The following is a 10,544-nucleotide window of genomic DNA, read 5'->3' on the forward strand; positions in this document are numbered from 1 at the left end:
TATTTTAAGATTTTTCCAGTAGTCATGTATGGATGTGAGAGCTGGATCATAAAGAAGGCTGAGCGGTGAAGAATTGATGCTTTCAAACTGTGGTGTTGGAGAAGACTCTTGAAAGTCCCTTGGACAGCAAGGAGATCAAACCAGTCAATCCTAAAGGAAATCAACCCTGAATATTCATTGGAAGGCCTGGTGCTAAATGAAGCTCCAATACTTTGGCCACCTGATGTGAAGAGCCAACTCATTGGAAAAGACCCTGATGCTGGGAAAGATTGAGGGCAAGAGGAGAAGGGGGCGACAGAAGATGAGATGGTTGGATGGTATCACTGACTCAAAGGACATGAGTTTGAGCAAACTCCAGGAGATAGTGATGGGCAGGAAAGCCTGGCGTGCTGCGGTTCTTGGGGTCACAGAGAGTCGGACATGACTTAGCAATGAACAACAACAAAAATCGTTTTAAAGTCTTTATTGGATTTTGCTACAACACTCGTTCTGTTTTTGTGCTTTGGTTTCTTGGTCCCATCCAAGAAACATCTTGGCTTCCCAACAAGAAATCAAACCCGAATCCTCACCTGCATTGGGAGGCAAAGTCTTAATCACTAAACCACCAGGAAACTCCCAAGAGATACTCTTAAAACTTCAGAAAACAATTATTTAAAGACTTAGTAAGAATTCCATTTGGAAAATTTCTTATTTTCTATAAGTTTTGCCTGAAAATGAGTCTGATCTGTAATGTATATTTCATGACTATCTACCTATTATTGATAAAATAGTACCAAATATAGTAAATAACAATATATAAGGTAAGACTTTTTTTCCTTAAATACCAGCAGCCTATCTCAGTTTCAGATTTACTATGTAATCTCAAATTCTTCCAGCAAACTTCATTATGAAGAAATTGGAGGAAATCAACCACTTGATTTAAAATGCATACGTATATATTTATTTATATTTAAATATAAATGTATTTAATTTATATTTATTTAAATATTTATATATTATTTATATTAGGTGGGAGGTTCAAAAGGTAGGGGATATATGTATACCTATAGCTGATTCATGTTGAGGTTTGACAGAAAACAAAAGCAGTTCAGTTCAGTTCAGTCGCTCAGACGGGTCCGACTCTTTGAGACGCCATGGATTGCAGCACGGCAGGCCTCCCTGTCCATCACCAACTCCCGGAGCTTACCCAAACTCATGTCCATTGAGTCGGTGATACCATCCAACCATCTCATCCTCATCCTCTGTCATCCCCTTCTCCTCTCACCTTCAATCTTTCCCAGTATCAGGGTCTTTTCCAGTGAGTCAGTTCTTCACATCAGGTGGCCAAAGTATTGGAGCTTCAGCTTCAGCATCACTCCTTCCAATGAATATTCAGGACTGATTTCCTATAGGATGGACTGGTTGGATTTCCTTGCAGTCCAAGGGACTCTCAAGAGTCTTCTCCAACACCACAGTTCAAAAGCATCAATTCTTTGGTGCTCAGCTTTCTTTATAGTCCAACTCTCACATCCATACATGACCACTGGAAAAACCATAACTTTAACTAGACGGACTTTTGTTGGCAGAGTAATGTATCTGCATTTTAGTATGCTATCTAGGTTGGTCACAGTTATTCTTCCAAGAGCAAGTGTCTTTTAATTTCATGGCTGCAGTCACAATCTGCAGTGATTTTGGAGCCCAAGAAAATAAAGTCTGCCACTGTTTCCCCATCTATTTGCCATGAAGTGATGGGACCAGATGCCATGATCTTAGTTTTCTGAATGTTGAGCTTTAAGCCAACTTTTTCACTCTCCTCTTTCACTTTCATCAAGAGGCTCTTTAGTTCTTCACTTTCTGCCATAAGGGTGGTGTCATCTGCATATCTGAGGTTATTGATATTTCTCCTGGCAATCTTGATCCCAGCTTGGGCTTCTTCCAGCCCAGTGTTTCTCATGATGAACTCTGCATATAAGTTAAATAATCAGGGTGACAATATACAGCCTTGACGTACTCCTTTTCCTATTTGGAACCAGTCTGTTGTTCCATGTTCAGTTCTAACTGTTGCTTCCTGACCTGCATACAGATTTCTCAAGAAGCAGGTCAGGTGGTCTGGTATTCCCATCTCTTTCAGAATTTTCCACAGTTTGTTGTGCTCCACACAGGCTTTGGCATAGTCAATAAAGCAGAAATAGATGTTTTTCTGGAACTCTCTTGCTTTTTCGATGATCCAGTGGATGTTGGCAATTTGATCTCTAGTTCCTCTGCCTTTTCTAAATCCAGCTTGAACATCTGAAAGTTCACGGTTCATGTGCTGTTGAAGCCTGGATTGGAGAATTTTGAGCATTACTTTGCTAGCATGTGAGCAATAGTGCGGTAGTTTGAGCATTCTTTGGCATTGCCTTTCTTTGGGATTGTAATGAAAACTGACCTTTTCCAGTCCTGTGGCCACTGCTGAGTTTTCCAAATTTGCTGGCATATGGAGCGCAGCACTTTCACAGCATCATCTTTTAGGATTTGAAATAGCTCCACTGGAATTCCATCACCTCCACTAGCTTTGTTTGTAGTGATACTTCTTAAGGCCCACTTGACTTCACATTCCAGGATGTCTGGCTCTAGGTGAGTGATCACACCATTGTGATTATCTGGGTCATGAAGATCTTTTTTGTATACTTCTTCTCTGTATTCTTGCCATCTGTTCTTAATATCTTCTGCTTGTCTTAGGTCCACACTGTTTCTTTCAATTAAAAAATAAATAAATTTTAAAAAAGTAATAAAATACATATGTATATCATACATACATATATTTGTATTTTGACACACTGTATGGCTTGAGGGATCTTAGTTCCCTAATCAGGGATTGAACCTGAATCTTGGCAGTGAAAGCTCAGAGTCCTGACTACTGGACTGCCAGGGAACTCCCTAAAATGCATATTTTAAAAATTGAGTGTGGTATGCTAAGCAATGAGAAAGAGAACCATAGATGTATCACCTGTCCCAAATATCAAATAGAGATACAAAAATGTGACATGTGTAACACACATTAGCAAGACAAGGTGAATGTGATGTGTGGGAATCTGGTAGAATTGCACAATTGTACACTGGGATTAAATTAATGCTCTGGGACTTCCCTGGTGGTCCAGTGGTTGACTGCACACTTCCAATGTAGGAGCCACAGGTTCAACCCCTAAGTCAGGGAACTAAGATTCCACGTACCACTGCTGCTGCTGCTGCTGCTAAGTCGCTTCAGTCGTGTCCGACTCTGTGCGACCCCATAGACGGCAGTCCACCAGGCTCCGCCGTCCCTGGGATTCTCCAGGCAAGAATACTGGAGTGAGTTGCCATTTCCTTCTCCAGTGCATGAAAGGGAAAAGTGAAAGTGAAGTCGCTCAGTTGTGTCCGACTCTTAGCGACCCCATGGACTGCAGCCTACCAGGCTCCTCCGTCCATGGGACTTTCTAGGCAAGAGTACTGGAGTGGGGTGCCATTGCCTTCTCCGCCACGTACCACTCCATGCAGCCAAAAAAAAACCATTTCTACCCTGGATTGCCACCAATATACTATTTCAGTTCCCATTTGTCTTTTAAAGCTGTAAAAATGACTTAGTTTTAAGAGTTAAGCAGTTGCCCTGGAGAAGGGAAAGGCTACCCACTCCAGTATTCTGGCCTAAAAGAATTCCATGGACTGTATATCCATGGGGTCGCAAAGAGTCAAACACGACTGACCGATTTTCACTTTCACTAAGCAGTTGAAGATCTGGATGCCAGATCTGTTTCTGTCATTGGGGCAGGGCCAAGAAAGAATGTGGAGACTACTGTAGAGATAGAGTTGCCCTGCGTGCTCAGTCATGTCCAACTCTTTGCAAGCCCATGGAGTATAGCCCTCCAGGCTCCTCTGTTCATTGAATTTTCCAGGTAAGAATACTGGAGCGGGTTGCCATTTCCTCCCTCAAAGGATCTTCCTGACCCAGGTATCCAACCTGCCTCTCTTGCATCTCCTGTGTCTTCTGCATTGGCAGGTGGATTCTTCACCACTAGTGCCACCTGGGAAGCCCACGTTAGAGGTAGAGTAGGCTGATTTGACCAATCATTGGACAAATAAAACTGAGAATATTGGGGAACCAATGAAGATATTGGGGTTCAGGGAAAGTAAAGGCAGGACAGTAGAGGCAGGCATACCCAAGTGTGTATCCTTCTCAGTCACTATATGACCTCTAGCAATTAACATCTGTGAACTTCCATTTCCTCATCTGTAAAAAGCAGAGAAACTACCCTATAGGGATGTTGAAATAAATGAATACGTTAATGTGTCTAAAGTATATCTGTTACAAAGGCAAAGCTTAGTAAATATTTTTCCTTTCCCTTCCTCAAAAACAGATGTCAGGATATTAACTTCTCAATTTTGAAAGCTATTTAATTTGGCATATAAAGCACTATACTAGCACTGAGAAAAATCTGTGCCTGTTACAATACCACATTTTCAAAATGTAAACTGTTAACGTTTGTCATGCTTACTAATCTTTATCTTGACATAAAGTCATTAATTATACAAACATTGAATAGTACGTATAATACAGTTGACTTACTATAACTTCATTTCATTTAGTAAACTTCCAGTGAATATCATTATGGCCAGTGTATAAAAGAAATTATTAAATGATCAAGCCACAGTCCCCGCCCCACAGAAACTGCCGGTGTTCAAGGGGAGAGGTCGATGTCAGTACCTCTCATATATGCTCTGCTGAATCTTCTGAGAGTTGTCCACAAGCCAGCCTCTCTCCAAACACAAGATGCTATGGTATTGAGTATGAACTTCATAGCTGTTTTTATCATTTTACAGATTATCTTTCAGACATCCAGGCACAGTTTGATTAGTTTAGATTGATTTTTGTAATAGAAAGAACAAATCACTCTCAGTTGTTCTCAAAATATGAAGGCACATCTCCTTATTGCAAAAGATGGAAAGAGATAAGGTCTATTTTTCTTAGATACATATAACATTTAAATCTAGATTTTTCCCTTTGTATGTTTCTTCACCACTTCCACATTCTGAAGAGGAAAAAAGCAAAAGTGCATGCTTTCTGCCTGCCCAAAAGATACTGCCTGCTGGACAAAAAAAAAAAAAAGGTGGTATTAAGGGTGCAGCCATCTGCTTGCCACTGGCTCTGGGTGAGCCAAGAAAAGCTAATTAACACCTTGGCCCTTTCTCCTGGTGACCTTCCCTTCCCTCTCATACCAGCTTCTTTCCACATCCTCTGGCTAGGGGAGATTAGAGACATTTGCCTGTCCTAGGAAGAGACAAGAACGGACTTCAGCAGAATTCTGGGCCATGCATTTCTAAAATTTGAAAGGAAATTATGCAAATTACCTCCCCCACTCACACCAACAATGCTGTCTTTCATGGATGAAACCTTAAAACATCTTTTTTCCCTGTCCAAGGAAATTGGTAGGTTTGGAATCCAATCTACTTTGTAATGGACAATTGTCTGATAGACCAGTACCTAATTCCCACACTGAGTCTCTCTCGTGAATTTTTAGGGGCAACTAGTTTTAGGGGAAGAGATAGAAACAAAATCACTGAGTAAAGATAGTATCATTCGCCATAAAGCCACAGGAAATGATGAGAGGGTACATTCAATGTGAAACAGCAGGGACAGCCCAAATGCCATTACTCATTAAAAAGATGTCAGATAAATAGGACATCAGTGAAGCAGATTAAGATTTTGAGACTTTAAAGAATAAATAGAATGAGTCTTCTAACTAGTCAATAAACACATAGTAGCTATTAACACACAGGAAATATGATTCTATTTACCTAGGAAATAATGCAATCTGGATAAACTGATGTTTCACTAATAAAAATCTTTGTTAATTTTGGATTTGGTTACAAAATAATATTTTTTTCCTCTTGTTCTGACTTACTTCTCTTTTTCTACCTTGTAGTAATACAAGCTATGTACTTTTTAAAAAAAAAAAGAAAATCTAACTCTTTCAGTTTAAAAGAAGAAACACAATAGAAAACAAACTTTGAAAATTACAAAACCGTAAATATTGGGTCAGAATAAGAATCTGACTAGAATCTTGGAAAAAAGCTGTAGTTAAGCTTACTATGAAAAGACTTGGTCCATAGTTATATTTCAGCACAGCAATGTATATTTGAAAAGGACAAGAATACTGTGAGATTTTGATGTCAGAATTTTTACCTTTTTTTTTTTAATTGCTCAAGTGTGTATTTTTAACAACAGAAGGAAAGGGAGGCCAACAAACCAGTTTAGAGTATTTTTCAAAGTCAGATAAAATTAAGCTGTGACTCAGATCTGTACAGAACACCAGATGCTTCCTACCTGTAGGGAACATCTGTAACTTTTTTGGTTGTTCACTCTGAACTGTCTTTCTATGTTTGGGGAATTCCTCACCATTTGAGTCTTAGCAAGAGACAGGGTCTGCATTCCACTATAGATGCTCAGAAAGCCAGGCAGCCTATTTTTTTGGTGGGGGTGGGGGGTGGGGGGGTGGGAGGGTGGGGGTGGGGTGGGGAGCAGGCCTAGGTTTAGCCAATCAGGTGCAGCAGGTCCAGAATTTGACCCAAAGCATTGCAAGACAGGAGAATCCATTCTGGTATCAACTCTTGAAACAACGATGGGAAGCCTTATCCCTTTATCTAGGTCCAGGTCTAGATAACTTATACAGCTTAAAAAAGCAGGAGTATAAAACTATAGACATTTTACAAAAATATAAAGCAAAATAATGTACATTAAACACATGAATCTGGTTGCCTACAGAAATTGGAAATAGGAGTCGGGGGTGGAGATAAAAGGGAATGGCTGAATAAACTCATGAAGAATGATGGGCTTTTATCTGAACGTGTCTGGCCCACATGCCTGGTGCCATTTCCTCTGCCCCTGAGACCTCCAGGAGGGAAAGAAACTCCAGCCATGCATCCTTTGGGTTTGAAGATGAGCCTACCTGCTAGTATGAATGGGATTCACCACAAGGCTGGAGCTCCCAGCTCAAACAGGCAGCAGGAAGGGTTGTAAGAAAGAATACCTGGGGTAGGGAATCATAAGAAAGGATGATAATATTAAACACTTTTTTTTCAATTGGAGTATAATTGCTTTACAATGTCATGTTGGTTCCTGCTGTACAACATGAATCAGTTATATGTATACATGTATCCCCTCCCTCTTGAGCCTGCCTCCTACCCCAGCCCCATCCTACCCTTCTAGGTCCCAGAGCACCAAGCTGAGATCCTGTGCTCTACAGCAGCTTCCTGCTACCTCCCTGTTTTATCCATGGTGGTGTATATATGTCAATCCTTATCTCTCAATTCTTCCCACCCTCTCCTTCCCCCACTATGTCCACAAGTCGGTTCTCTATGTCTGCCTCTGCATTCCTCCTCTGCAAATAGCTTCATCGGTACCATTTTTTCTAGATTCCATATATATGTGTTAATGTATGATATTTTAAACACCGCTTTATAATTATAAACAAACTCTTTTAGTCTAGACCTAATTACACCACAGCAAGATTATAAACAGCTCTGTTTAGGGGGATGAAAAAGTTTGGAAATAGATTGTGGCGATGGTTGCATAACATCATGAGTGTAATTAGTGGTACTGAATTTTACACTTAAAATGATGAAGATGACAAATTTGGTTAGATATACATTAACACAGTTTAAAAATATTAATGACATACCAAAAGTCATTCAATTGTACACTTCAAATGGGTGAATCGTATCTTATGTGAATTGTATCTCAACAAAGTGGTTTTAAAACTACTCTAAGTGTTTAGGGATCTCAGCTTTTAAACATTTGGCATTTGGTGCGAGAACTGCAACCTTTTGGGAACTGAGAAATTGTTACTCCTGTCTAACGGATAACTGACTAGTCACTTCCCTTTCACAACAGGTTAGATGCTTGTATCTGGGACAATAGTATCACAAACATCTCAAGGTTTGGAATACATCAGGAAGTTATCATTGAAAAGAAATAAAATGTAACAAATAAGAATCTAGCAGAGATTGGCATGCCCACCTAAAAATTGGCAGCACTGGCAGAGGGAAGTTGAGAATATTCAAGTGAAAATGAAAACCACACTTGGTAGTAATTGACTTTTTTTTTTTTTTACTATGTGAGGTTTAAAGGAGAAGCTGCTGGCTGTGGGCCCACAGAATGTAAGCGCACACTTGAAAGCTCCCGGACTGGGTCAATCATAGCTGGAAGAGTCCGAGCTGCGGCAGGAGCCTGGGCCTGCCCAACATCACAGCTGTGGAGGAGTTTCTTCACTTCCAGACACGTTCCTGTATCTGCCCTGGACATTCCTATGTCTGTGCCATCAATCACGCTGTTTCCTATACCTGGAATTTCCTTTCCACTTACCAACAGACTTCTCAATCCTACCGATCACTCAAGGGTCAGCCAAAATAGCATTCTTTCCCTTTCCTAGCGCCCAGCTGGAGGGACGCTGCTGAAGCAAACCAAACTGATTTTAAAGGGATGGTTGCAGACACACCTCTCAGATGTTTGACCAGACAGGGGGTAGGGGATGGGGATCAGAAACGTAACACAACTCTCATCGCCAGAAGGGAGAAGACCAGCAAAATAGTATTAAGGGAAAAATACCCTCCCTACTGCTAACTACATTCTCTAACTTTAAACTTCCTAGATCACCTGATGATCTTCTTCCAATATCAAAGAAGTCATTTTAAAAATAATTATTTAGGTAATGAATTCCAGTTGAGCTATTTCAAATCCTAAAACATGATGCTGTGAAAGTGCTGCACTCCATATGCCAACAAATCTGGAAAACTCAGCAGTGGCTACAGGACTGCAAAAGTCAGTTTTCAGTCCAATTACAAAGAAAGGCAATGCCAAAGAATGCTCAAACTACCGCACAATTGCACTCATCTCACGCGCTAGTAAAGTAATGCTCAAAATTCTCCAAGCCAGGCTTCAGCAACACGTGAACCGTGAACTTCCAGATGTTCAAGCTGGTTTTAGAAAAGGCAGAGGAACAAGAGATCAAATTGCCAACATCTGCTGGATCATCGAAAAAGCAAGAGAGTTCCAGAAAAACATCTGCTTCTGCTTTATTGACTATGCCAAAGCCTTTGACTGCGTGGATCACAATAAACTGTGGAAAATTCTCAAAGAGATGGGAATACCAGACCACCTGATCTGCTTCCTGAGAAACCCGTATGCAGGTCAGGAAGCAACAGTTAGAAATGGACATGGAACAACAGACTGGTTCCAAATAGGAAAAGGAGTATGTCAAGGCTGTATATTGTCACCCTGCTTATTTAACTTATATGCAGAGTACATTCATGAGAAACGCTGGGCTGGAAGAAGCCCAAGCTGGAATCAAGATTGCCGGGAGAAATATCAATAACCTCAGATATGCAGATGACACCACTCTTATGGCAGAAAGTGAAGAAGAACTAAATAGCCTCTTGATGAAAGTGAAAGAGGAGAGTGAAAATTTGGCTTAAAGCTCAACATTCAGAAAACTAAGATCATGGAATCTGATCCCATCACTTCATGGCAAATAGATGGGGAAACAGTGGCTGACTTTATTTTTTCGGGCTCCAAAATCACTGCAGATGGTTACTGCAGCCATGAAATTAAAAGATGCTTGGAAGGAAAGTTATGACCAACCTAGACAGCATATTAAAAAGCAGAGACATAACTTTGTCCATCTAGTCAAGGCTATGATTTTTCCAGCAGTTATATATGGGTGTGAGAGTTGGACTATAAAGAAAGCTGAGTGCAGAATTGATGCTTTTGAACTGTGGTGTTGGAGAAGACTCTTGAGAGTCCCTTGGACTGCAAGGAGATCCAACCAGTCCATCCTAAAGGAAATCAGTCCTGAATACTCATTGGAAGGACTGATGTTGAAGCTGAAACTCCAATACTTTGGCCACCTGATGTGAAAAACTGACTGATTTGAAAAGACCCTGATCCTGGGAAAGATTGAAGGCGAGAGGAGAAGGGGATGACAGAGGATGAGATGGTTGGATGGCAACACTGACTCGATGGACATGAGTTTGAGCAAGCTCCGGGAGATAGTGAAGGACAGGGAAGCCTAGCATGCTGCTGTCCAATGTGGTTACTTCCAGCTTGAGGGAGAAGTAAACACTGAGGATAGGATAGTCAGAGCCCCACAGTAGAGGGTGTGAGGAGGAGCTGGAATCCAGGCCTGCTTGTCTACAAACCAGTTTCTTTGTACACCCCCCTGGAAGATGCTGCAAGAACAAAGGGCAGCAATAAGGCTGTGGGTGAAGGGGAACATTACGTGCAGATCTAGAGACTCCAAGACTGGGCGCTGCAGATTCCCAGAAGAGCAGGGGTCCCTTCCTTTTGCTCTGTTACCCCAGGTTTCTGGGATTTCAGTCTGGCAGTTGAGATACAAATACATCAACTGTGTTTGGAATAATCTGATGATCTAAAAATCAGTGCATTTGCTTTGATACATTTTTTTTTTCTATTTGGTGTTTTGTTTTCCTTCAGAGGTGTAAATTGAGTGACTAATGTGTTTTCACAGTCTGTGGGTTGAGGTTGACAGAGGGAG

This window comes from Giraffa tippelskirchi, chromosome 6, assembly GCF_054371585.1.
Source record: "Giraffa tippelskirchi isolate mGirTip1 chromosome 6, T2T-mGirTip1v1.2.pri, whole genome shotgun sequence".
NCBI classification, from domain to species: Eukaryota; Metazoa; Chordata; class Mammalia; order Artiodactyla; family Giraffidae; genus Giraffa; species Giraffa tippelskirchi.